This window comes from Drosophila arizonae, chromosome X (genome assembly GCF_054131065.1).
Source record: "Drosophila arizonae isolate 15081-1271.41 chromosome X, UAZ_ARI_1.0, whole genome shotgun sequence".
NCBI lineage: Eukaryota > Metazoa > Arthropoda > Insecta > Diptera > Drosophilidae > Drosophila > Drosophila arizonae.
The window spans coordinates 11,678,176-11,690,808 of NC_142927.1; the positions used below are offsets into that span (position 1 = coordinate 11,678,176).

The 12,633-nt window shown below is 38.2% G+C and overlaps 1 protein-coding gene across 1 annotated transcript in view; it reads left to right on the forward strand.

Moving 5' to 3' along the window:
- Positions 1-12,633, forward strand: part of Atf3 (Activating transcription factor 3) — a 54,041-nt gene that overhangs the window by 1,546 nt on the left and 39,862 nt on the right. The gene's annotated exons all lie outside the window — the stretch shown is intronic.

The following is a 12,633-nucleotide window of genomic DNA, read 5'->3' on the forward strand; positions in this document are numbered from 1 at the left end:
TATGGATAGTATCACAGTATCATGTTAGTTTTTACTACAGTCAGCCCAATATCACAGTATTGGAATCATATAACTCATAACTGTTTCTAAACAGCTTAGCTACTTTGATCTATCTATTCATTATTCATAATTGTTTGTTAATTATTCGAATCACATTGCAAAGATAACAGCATTCCCCAACATTCTCCCCCTCTCTTTCTCTCTTTGTCTCTGTCTCATTCGCTGATAATACTCACTTGCCTCACATATGCTTGCCACTCATCAAGAGTCTTTCGAGCACATTGCATATATTGCATATGAATCATGTGGATCATCGTGGGCTTCACAATCCGCACAGATTCCCAATTGAATCTAATTGGAAGTGCGATTAGCATTGCTGAAAGTCCAACTGAAGCCAAAGTCTTTGCTGTCTAATCAGAAGAGCAGTTGATTCCTTGCTTAATATATATATTTATTAATAATAATGTACATACATATGTATGCATATGTATTTTATTAGATTTTACTATACTATATGCTTTTCTGCAATTCTATTGAATATTGCAATCGCATCTGAACGAAATGGGGCCACATGGAAGCTGTTGCATATATGTAAATACATATGTATGTAGTTGTACTTGTGGCAGAAGCAGTTTCTGCTTCTTCTTCTACTTCTTGCTCTTCTTTTGCCCTGCTCCATATATTATTTATATATATTTATAAAGAATCCATTCTTGAAATTCCTTTCATTTTGCATATGGGCCACGCGGAATTTTGCCAATTTCCACTTGCTTCAGCTGCCACTGCTTCTTCTTCTTCTTCTTATTGTGTGTGCGTGTGTGTGTGTGTGTGGAGCTAGCGATGTTGCCTGTCGCAATTATCTGCGGCTCGTGCCATTGCAAAGGGCACAAACACACACACACACACACACACAGCTAGCCTGGCCTGCTGCCTTGCCAAGGCAGCACACACACACACACACACTCATACATATGCATATATATGTATACATATATATCAGGTTAACAGGTGTTTTGGCTCTTTGCGCACTTCTTGTCCGTTTTGGCTTTGGCTTTGGCTTTCAACGCCTGTTGCCTTCGCTTGCCACGCCTCTGTTTTGGCCAGCAGCTGCGCATCATTTTCTTCTCTTTCCCCCAGCCTCTTTCACTCAATTGAATTTATTCATTAATTTTTAATTTATTAAGCAATTTTTGCGAACAAAAACAAAAAGCAAAAAAAATATTAAGAAAGAAAATGCAACGCATTTTCCTCTAGCCAAAAATCAACCCCTTGACGTGGACCTCAACCACCCCTGCAGCTCGAAATAGATAAATACTGCAAGCGTCCAAGTCTATTGCGACCCAACAGAAAAGAGGGTTACTTGCGACGAAATTTCCCAAAAAAAAAAAGAAAGAATGAAAGATATAAAAAAATAACAGAGAAGAAGAAGCAGAAGTAGAAGTAGAAGAAAAGCTGAGCGCTGCGCATTTTATCGCCAAAGATTTATGCGAGCGAATGCGGAAAATGTCAATGGAAAATAGCAGCAAAGCCCAGCCAGCCAGCACCCTCCCCCTTGCCGCCGCACCCCCTTGAGCCCATTTCTTTGGCTGTTGTCAACATGCGTGCTAGGGGTGGATGGGAGGGGTGGGCGGGGAACGGGGCGGCGTTCGTCTGTGTCGGTTGTTAAGGGTGTTCATATATGCGCCTAAAAACATAAATTTTATGAACATGTGAGAATTGTACTCAATGTATGTAGTTGAGCCACTCAGTTGGGGCAACACACACACACGCACAACTATACATGTGTGTGTGTGTGTGTGTGTGTGCTTGTAATGAATGATTTCCATTGTTGGCAGCTCGCTCAAGCTCAAGCCGAAGACGCAGTAGTTGCTCTTACCACCCAACACACACACACACACACACACACACAGACACACACAGGCACACATACGTGCCTGGCTGTGCGTGTGTGCATGTGCGTCTAATGTTCCAAAAACAACAAAAAAAGTTTCAAGAAAACTGCGGCGTCACATTGCAGAGACCCTCCTCAGCTAAGAGCAGGCCAAGCCCGGACAGGCCAGAGCAGAGCAGACCAGACCAGACCAATCCAATCCATCCACACAAGAATTTTGATTCACTCGCAATAGAACATATTTGCTTCTGTTTTCTCTGCTAGTTGGTACATAGTATTTTCCACTTTCCAGTTTTCATTTTCCATTTGCCTCTGACATGCCCAATTCCAATCTCAATTCCACTTCCATTGGCCCCGTCCAAGCGTTTGACTCTTTAGACTTGAGTCCGACATGTGTTTCATTTCGATGTAAGCAACTTTTTAGAACTTATAAACACACATATATATATATACATATATCATATGTATATATTTGTATATATCCCATAAAGTTAACGCCCAAAATGGCTTTTTGAGTACATGCTACAAATTATACAATATATATACATATATACATATATGTATATAACCTATGTCAAGCGTATGTATGTAGTGCGCATTAATGACTCCCAATCCCCATTCCCATCTCCCTCCCAGCCCTGACCACCCGCCCGCCCCTTCCTAACCCGACTGTAGTTGGCCTGAAGTTTACAGCCTTGACAGGCGCGCGATTTGACGAGTTGAAGCCGACCAAAAAGAACATTTCGACTTTGCGACAGTGTTGCCACCCGTCCAAAAGCATCGTAAAACATGTAGTAAAAAAAAAAACATTTGTGCCAAACGCAGCAAGGGTGAACTGGCAAATACCCTAGCTGAGCAGAATTAGTGGGTATATTATCGGCAATAGGCAATGCTAGCAATGACCATGATGATAATGATAATGATGATGATGATAGTGGTGATGATAATGCTAATGCAAAAGTTAACGCTAATAATATTGCTAATACTTATGCCAATGCTGAGGTTCATGGTAGTGATAATGCTAATAGTAATGCTAACACTAATGCTAATGCTGATGCTAAAATGTGTTACTTATGGTAATGCTGATGCTAATGCTAATGATAGTCATAATGCCAATATATATGATAATACTTATGATAATTCTAATACTCTATCATGATATCATGATAATGATATTCATAAACATAATCCTAATCATATTCACAATCAGAATCACAATCTTAATCATAATCACTATTATAATTACAATCCATATTATAATCATAATCATAATGATACGAATGATGATGATGAATCACTAATGATAATGATTATGAAGATGAACCAGTAAAGAAAATCATGTGGGCAATCTATTAATAATTGATCATGATGATCATACTGATCATGATGACAATACTGACAATAACAATGACAATGACAATAACAATGAATAGGCCAACAAAACATTTGCAAAATATGCCTAAGCCATGATCATGCTCAGCTATAATTATAATATATTCTAAAATATATATTGTGCCATACATTATTATAATTGGCCAGCAAGCTAATATGCCCGTCTTCACTTCTAGCTGAACAGTGTAGAAGCTATTGAGACGCAACTGTACGCAGCATCGCTGGCGAGACACGGCTCATTTCCATTCAGCATTTGGCCATACATTCGTATTCACATATTCATACTCACATATTCACACACTCATGCATTCATACATTCACATATTCATTCCATATTTCTCTCCATAATTCCTTGGTTCGGGGCCTGTCAAAAACTTTGCGTACGACACAAAACTGTCAAAGTTTATGAAGGCGCATTTTCGAATGTATTTTCGACGCTCGACGCATCTTTGTCAGGGCTTTTTGGCGTTTCCTTTCGGTTTTGCGGCTCTCGATATTTGTAGCGCAATGAAATTGTCAACGAGCTGCCAACTAAATAAACTAATAAATAAATAAATTTGGACTGCAGATGCTTCGAATGTAAACAGAAACTAAAAGTAAAAAACTCAACCAAGAGCGTGAGTAGCCCGGCGCCGGATATTAACACCGTCAGCTGATGTATCGATCGATGAGCGAGCATCTCTATATGTCTGCACAGTGAACACTGGCTAAAGGCAATACAGCTTCGTTAGCCATAGATAAATACTAGATAAATAGAGAGTTTACTCTCCGAACCAATTGGTAGTTCAGGAAATCTGAACAATGATAATGGTAATGACGATGTTAATAGAGCATGTAATGAAGAAATAACAATAATAATGGCAAGACTAATAGCAAGGCTAATGACAAGACTAATGCTAATGCTAATGTTAGTAGCAAGCATAAATATTAGTGACATTACTAATACCTATACTAATTGTACTAGTATAGATATTACTAATAGCCATATCCATGATAATACAAAAATGATTGCAAGAGTAATGATAGTGCATCAGCACTAATGAATGAATACTATTAGTATTACTTATAGCAATCCTAATGCTAATGCTAATGCTTATATTGGTAATCCTTGAGATCATGCTAGGTATACTAATAGTAATACAAATGCCAATGCTACCAGCCAGTAATACTACAGATCGGTCTAATGATTGGAAGTTAATAATATGACTAATGATAATGCCTATGCATGAACTAATGACAAGACTAATGACAATACCAAAGTTAATACTAATTGTAATGCCAATGTCAATGCTATGATAGTATTAATTACATATGCTAATCATGATGAAACTGCTAATAATATTGACAGCAGCAATGATAATAGCAATAGCAGATAGTAATTAATTTAAGCAGTTGACTTAGATTCACATATCTACCCACATGCTACAGGGTATTTCACGTATGTATGTATTTCTATTCTTAAGATTTATTGCTAGATTTCTAGATTTATGAAGTCGACAGCGACCTTCATGGGCTGTAAACTGCCTAATTTATAATTGAACGGAAAAATCATTCGGTTAATTGCCTTCTGTTCTGCCCCTCCCCAAACCCTGCTCTGCCCCATCTTCGCCCTGCCGCCCTCCCTTCCACGGCTACCCTTTCAAAGTTCCCAAGCCCTTTTGGGCTGTGGCTGTGGCCCGCATCGTTGAGGCCCTTCTGCAATCAAGACAAACAATCGATTCTAGCTACATTCATTAGACAATTAACTTGACCAGATACATACATACATATATTGTAGATACATACATGCTAGATGTGTATGAATATGTGTGTGTGTATGTGTGTATGTACATATATATTTCCTTTAGCTCGTCTGCCAAGTAGGCCCCAACTTCAGTCGTGCTTGTACTCATTCACGAAAGTAAAACGAGTCTATTGGCTTTGCTCAATGTTCGTCTTGCTGTCCGTCCGTATATCCATCCGTCGCTTCTCTATTGATTTGCACACAAATAAATGTTTATATGTAAAGCCAGTAAAGGTGCTATGAATGTGCATGCTGCAGTCGGTAACGCCCGTCTGTAACGTGTTCTTACTTGTTAGTTTTTGACTGAGTTGGGCTTACGCCCACTTGCGCTTTCTTTGGAAGCGCAAATCCAATTTCTGATGTGCAATCAAATGTGCTCCATCGCTTGCTCTCTCTCTCTCTCTCTTTTTTTCTCTCTCCTCACTCACTCTCTTTGCCCCCCTTGCTGTGCAGTTGATTTACTTAAGCCATTAAAAGTATTTGGCCAAACAACAACAGAATTTGAAGCTGAAACAGAATCAGAATCTGAAACAGAAACAGCAACAGAAACGGAGCTGGGCCAAAAGCCAAAAACCGGTTCGCCATTTGTCAAAGCCAACAACAACAAAACAAAAACAAAAATAATAAAAAGAGTAAAGTAATGCCAGCCAAAAACATATAAAAAAAGCTCCATAAAATAACAATAATATTATATATATATAGTAAACTCAGTCCCTGCTTTTCCCCTCCCCTCAGCCTGCCGTAATCCCAAGTAAGCCTTAAGTCTGTGCGAACTGCGAATACGCTAATTGTAGTGCAATAAAAGCTTTGAAGAAAAAACTTAACAGAACTGAAGTAGCTTACGTGTTTTGCTTTAATTTTTTAATCAAACTACTCAATCTAGGCCTACAATTTGCTCTGCTATAACTATAAAATAAAAAATATAAATAAAAAAAAATAAAAATAAAAATAAGTACAAATAAAATAAAATTTAAATAAAAAGATATTAAAAAGCATTTGGCCCAATTTATGAAATATTTAAATTTTATTTGGACTATTTTTATATTCAAGAAAGTGAAAAAATGCGTTGTTTTTTTTTTATATTACAATATTTAAAATTTTTACAATTTTATTTTGTTGAATTTTTTATTTTCTACTGTATTTTACTTTTAAATTTATTATTTGTATTTATTTTTAATATCTTCTAATTTTCAAATATATATATATATTTTTACATACAAATATATATTTTTTATATTAAAATAAGTATATTAAATAAATAAAAAACAACTAAAATATTAACGAGCATAAATATGAATATATAAAAAAATATATATATATTAGATATATTTTTTATATATTCATATTAATGTTCATTAATATTTTAGTTCTTATTTATTTATTTAATATACTTATTTAAAAAAAATTTTATTTAATATTTTATAATTGTGGTATATTCAGCTACTCTAAGCACCCTGCTTATCTTTTTAGATACAGGGTATAAGGCAAATACGTCAAGTACAAGGTTTTCCCTGTTTGTTTTAAACTAGCCCTTCATTCGCGCTCTCTTAACTGCTCCCCTCTCCCTCTCTCGCTCTTCCTCTTCCCATGCTTCCCTTGTTGTTCTTTAGTTAGTGTTTTTTGTGTTTGTTTGTTAAGTATTTGTTATTGTTTTTTGTTCTGTTGCTTGACTTTATTTTATTTATTTTTTATTCTTTAAAATTCATCACGATTTTTATTTTCGCTTTACATTTGGATTTTATTTTCTAAATTTTTGTTGTTGCTTTTGTTTTTTGTTTGCTTTGCTGCTTCTAACCTTGAAGCACATTTGATTCGATGGCTGCTGCTTCTTCCTCTTGGTGTTGTTGTTGTTGGAAAATAAACAACAACAAACAAGTGGAAGAAGCAGCAACTAGATTCTAAATATATGTGTAATACATATTAATGTACGTAGCAGCAGCTACTATAGAGGGTATATTTATGTAGACAGAACACACACGCATATGCCCGTGTACATGTATGTATATATATATATATGTGTGTGTATATACGTATATTATATATATTTATATGCATGTGTTTGCATGTGAAAATTTCATGTGGGGTCGCGTTCTATCTAGTTGTTATTGGGTCGTATACACGCTAGAGATACCCTGTAAACCTAAGTATATAAGAGAAGTCAAATAGAAATGTTTGCTCTGGGTTGTAGAACGATTCGTGTTTTATGAAACCATTCGATATCTAATTTTAAAATATTTATAGTATTTTTTTTTTTGCTACTATTCCAATGACCTTGACTGTAGTGAGGGTAGCATAGGGGTTTATTTATTGAAAGTTGTCAAAGTTATCCCTTACGGGGTATCTCTTAGTCTATTAAGTTGCATTAACATTTATTTACTTGTGTTTTGTTGTTGTTGTTGCTTTCATATAATTGTTGAATTTTCGTTGGTTTTCAGTTTTTTTTTTTTTTCTTTCGTTTTGGTTGAATTTTGACGTCGCGTCTTGATTCGAATTTTGTGTGTGTCTAGCAAGTCGCATATATCATCTTTTCTTGTTGTAGTTGTTCCAAAAATTACTTAATTGCAGCCATATGTGTATACTGCGCTCTCTCTTACACACCCATAGAGAGTCTCTCTCTCTCTCTCACTCTCTGCTGCCTTTTCCTGGGCGCTAAACTGGAAATGTGTCGTCGCGGCCAATATATCTATGGCTATGGCTATGGCTGCGAATGTATCTGTATCTCATCTAGCCGCACATAAACACACACACACACACATACAGAGTACATATGTATGCACGTATGTAGTTGTAGTTGTATCTACGCACTGCTCGACTGTTGCTGTATCTAATTCTAATTTATTTTGCCAAAAGAGAAAAGAAGAAAATAATAATGAGGCAGGCAAATAAAATAAAAGGAAAAAAAAAACTGTAATCGAAAAGGAAGCGCGCAAAAGTTGCGGTTGTTGTTGTTGCCTGTCGTTTTATTTATTTATTTATGCGTAGTTTTTATATTTTGTTGTTTTTTTTTTCTGCCCAATAAATTACGCTCTGTTGACATGCCGCACAGAACCGAAAGCCGAGCCGAGTTAAACCGAAGCAAACCGAGCCGAGCTAAGCCGAATGTGTTTGTCACTGCCGCTGTCGACAGCCGCCGCCTGGTTCAACCCTCATTTTTGGTCATTTGAATTGCAGTTGAAGTCGACGCCGCTGTTGCTGTTGCTCTCGGCGTCACGCGCCGCTGCGCTTTAATGGCCTAAGCACAACTTTTGCTTTCATTGCACGTACCAACAACAGTAACAACAGCAACAACAGCAGTAACAGCCGAAAATTGAACTTGAAATTTTAGTTGTGTGGAAGCTTCGGGACGCCCGCTAAAGCCGTCGCTTCTCACGCTTCGCATGCGAGCAGCGTAAAGTCGAGTCCGAAGCCGAAGCCGAAGCTGAAATTCGAAAGCACGAAAGCCCACCAGAACGCGGCTCATTAAGCCGTTCGTTAGCTGGTGCGGCTATTGTAATATGAATGGTGCGGGCGGGGCAGAAGAAGAGTAATGTGCAAGAGCAAAGCGCAGCGAATTGAGTTCGAAAATTCGAACTTGAGTTGAGCTCGCGCAAAGGCAATTGGTGTGCAGGCTGAAGTTTATGCGAATTGAGATTCTAATAAGAATGCTAATAAGAAAGTATGTTTAAGAAAGAAATGAGCAGTCGTAATTATGAAAGCAAATAATCATAATGTAGTACAAATGCATATATATATAAAGTACCAACTTCCAGCTCTTTTGAGCTTGGCTTTTGATAGGCATCAAGTGAAATTTCTCGAGTTAAGTTGAAGTCGAGTTAAATGTTGCAAGATCGTTAGCTTTTGCCACAGAGTTCTCGAGTTGCTGCGGGGCCCAACATTTGACAGCTGCGCTATCAACGTAGACATCTTCAACTACCCACAGCTCAGCAGCACTTCACACACACACACGCACATACACTCACACATACGTGTTGTGATTTAACGAGCTTTGTTCGGGCTGTAAAAATGAAGTTAAGTTGCCCAGCGAACGAATAAGAGGGAGAGAGCGATATAGAGGTGGAGTAAGAGGTTGAGAGGGATGGCGCACAGCTTGGTTCCAGGTAGACTCCAAAAATTCGCAGGCACAATTTACAGCTCACAGCTGTGGGGCAATTAGAAAACCCGAATACCAAATGCCCAAACGTAATGCCATCCAAAATTTTGTTCGTTTCTTTTTTTTCAATTTTTTTCGTTTTCGTTTTTTTTTTTTTGTAAAAAATGACTTTCCGCTGCGGTGGGCAGGGCTTCAGCTCGAGCCCCGTCGGCGGCTTTGGGTTTGTTTTCGTTTTTAGTTGTTTTTATTTTATTTTCAGATTTAGATTTCGTGTTACGCTTTTTGGGCCATAAAATCAGACAGTAAATGAAAAAAGAATAAAAACAAAAAGCAAGCCGGAAAAAACGCAAAGCTCCAAAATAGTTAAGTATATATAATAATAGCGCGCATCTTAATTATATAACAATTAAACGTAAGGCATATGCCAGAGCAGGAAAGAGAGTGCGCGCGAGAGGGAGAGAGTGAGAGAGGGTGAGGGCGAGGGCGGAAGAGCGAGGCAGCCAGACAGCTTAAAGTCGCCGTCTGAAGGTTGCCTTAAATATGGGAAAACTGTAATTTTTGTTGCTGTTTTTTTCCTCAAATAAAACGTACAACAGCTCGCATTAAACGTAATTTATTTGAAACAAAGAAAATTTGACAAAAAAAAAAAGGAAAAAAAAACACAGAAAAAAACAAAAACAAACGCTGAACAAATTGCTGGCTGGCTGGAAAATGATGATCGTTACGGGGCTTCGGTTGGAGCTCTGGGAGAGAGAATGCAGCGACAAGGTCAAATGATTGTTGTTGCTTGTTGTTGTTGTTGTTGTTGTTGTTGTTAACATCCGTGGCAATTTGTCAACTGTGGCACAGACACAGAGACAGCGACAGATACAGATACAGATACATTTACAGCTACAATTGCAGATACAGATACAGAGACTGAAAATGTATCTGAGCATTCAGCTCATTGCGCAATACGAAAAATGTTTGAAACAATTCAAGGGTGTTAGGGCAAGCACAACACACACACACACACACACACATACACACACATTGAATGAATAGCTTAGCAAAGTCTATCAAATATGATGTTAAAGCGTTGTCTATGTAAAGTTTTGGAGGCGCACTTGGAAGCTTTCTTAAATTATTTCCATTTGCTTTTTCTACTTCATTCTTAAACGTTAGCTGAGCAAGCATAGCAATGGATGCATATATATATATATATATATATATATATATATATAAATATATATATTCTCTTAAACGTTTTACTGGCGGGTCAGCTTTGCTCATTTTTTAAGCACGTCTCTCTCACGATTGCTGTGCATAATTTGTAATTTTATTTTATTTATAGTTTTTTTTTATTTTGCACTGCATTCGTAAGCGTTTTACTGGCTGCTGCTACTATATTGTTCCGTTTGCTGTTTCTCTATTTTCTTTGTCTCTGCTCTCCATGCACTCTCCAATTGTGACAAGTTGAGCAAGTGAATTCGTGTTATTCCTTCGGATGGCATTCATAAACGTTTTACTGGCTGACACAGCTTTGTTGGCAAATACTTGCAATGTCTTCTATGTAAACCTTGAATAATGACATACATAATTTATATGTCTGCCCCTTATTAGCAAATTTGGTTTGATTTTCTTAAACGTTTCACTGGCTTCCGAGTTTAACAACTTGTCTAGCGTAGATTGAACCTGAAGTGGCTCTATATCACAGATCCCTAATTGGCATTTGGGGAACTTGATATGTGTTTAGAGACTAGACCTAATATGACTGCCTGCCTAGCGTGCTGTTGCCTTAATTACAGGGTATTCCAATAATTTGTTTTTCGTTCTTTTGTTTTTGTTTTTGTTTTCTGTTTGTTATGCCAACTCGTTCTGCAGTTGTTGACAGGCGTCCGACTGTCGCCCGTCTGTCCGCAAATTAGGCGCATGCCGTAGGGCGTCGGTTGGGCGGGGCAGCTGGCAAATTGTTTTGAAGGGGCCACCGATTAAGGAATAACATGCAACAAACTGTGGCAGCAGCCACCAAATTGCACTTGCCACTCAATGCAACAACAACAACAACAACAACAACAAATAAAGCGAAAAGGGTTCAGGTTGGTGCACAGTGCTGCAGCGTGGCTCAGAGTGGTGCAGCCTGATTGAAAGTGACTCAGAGTACTGCAGAGTGGTGCGAAATACTGCACAGGCCATCAAAGTGGTGCAGAGTGGCTCAAAGCGCTGTTTGGCTCTAAGTGGTGCAGATCGACCAATAGTAACTGAAGATTGTCAGTCTGAGCCACTTTGACAACACTGCACTGTGGTTCAGTGTGCATCACAGTGGCTCAATAGGCTCCCCAGTGACTCAAGCCGATGCACAGTGGATCAGAGTGCTGCAGAGTGGTGCAGCGCAAGGACTGAAAGTGGTGCCTGGTGACTGTAATTGGTGTACAGTGGGTCAAAGTGCTGCAGAGTGGTGCTGGCTCAAAGTGGTTGTCAATACTCAGCAGTGGCTCAACGTACTTCTTAGTGGTGTCAATGTGCAGTGGCTCACAGTGGCTCCCAGCACAGCGGCCCACAATGATTATAATGCAGTGGCTAACGCTGTGCTGCAGAGCGACTTAAGTTGACTCAAAGGCGCCGCACAGTGGCTCAGCATTTGACTAAATGAAATCCTCCATAAAAACACAAAAAAAAAAAAATAAAAATCTGAAAAAAATCCAAATGTATATTTAGTTAATTTATGCGTGAGAAATCTTTTGTATATCTGCTTTTTTGTTTGGCCCACTGTGCGGAAGTGTTTATTGTTGTTAACTGGTTGTTGCTGGACTTGTTGCAGATGCTTTGCATTCGAGCTGGCCAAAACAATTTGAGTGAGCCAAGCGAGTGGCGAGGTGTGAAAAGCTGCAAACGAAACGCCAAGCTGAAATTGCGAGAGATTTGCGCTGGAGTTGCTAAGAGATATCGATGGATAGATATTTCCATATATTATATATATACATATAGACTTTATTATATACTGGTTATATGGCAAACATACTTCCTGTGCTCCCGTCTTGCTCAGCTCAGCGCAGCTCTCACTCTCTATGTGATTGATCACTTTGGAGCAATTTTCATTAAGCATACGCCACGTTGTGCGCGCCGTGATGAGGCGCCTGTTGTTGCTGTTGTTGTTGTCGCTTTTTTTTTTTTTTTAGTTATTCGGAGGTGTGAATTTTTCAGCAATTGGATTTTGTATCTTTATCTGAGCATTGTTTATGCCGCGTCGACGTTTCGTTTCGTTTTTCTTGTGGCTCGCTTTGGAGCAAATTAACTTTGAACTTCAAAAATATATATAGAGGCAACAGCAGCAACAACTCAACAATCAACTTCACCTTGTTCAAGGTCTAAGAGCAACGGCAGCAGCAGCAAATGCCAGCCTACAAAAAAGAAAAAACAACTAAGATTTGTTGTTATTTCTGTTTTTTTTTTTCTTTTTTTTGTTCAACTCATTTGCATAGGGAAATTGAATGTTGT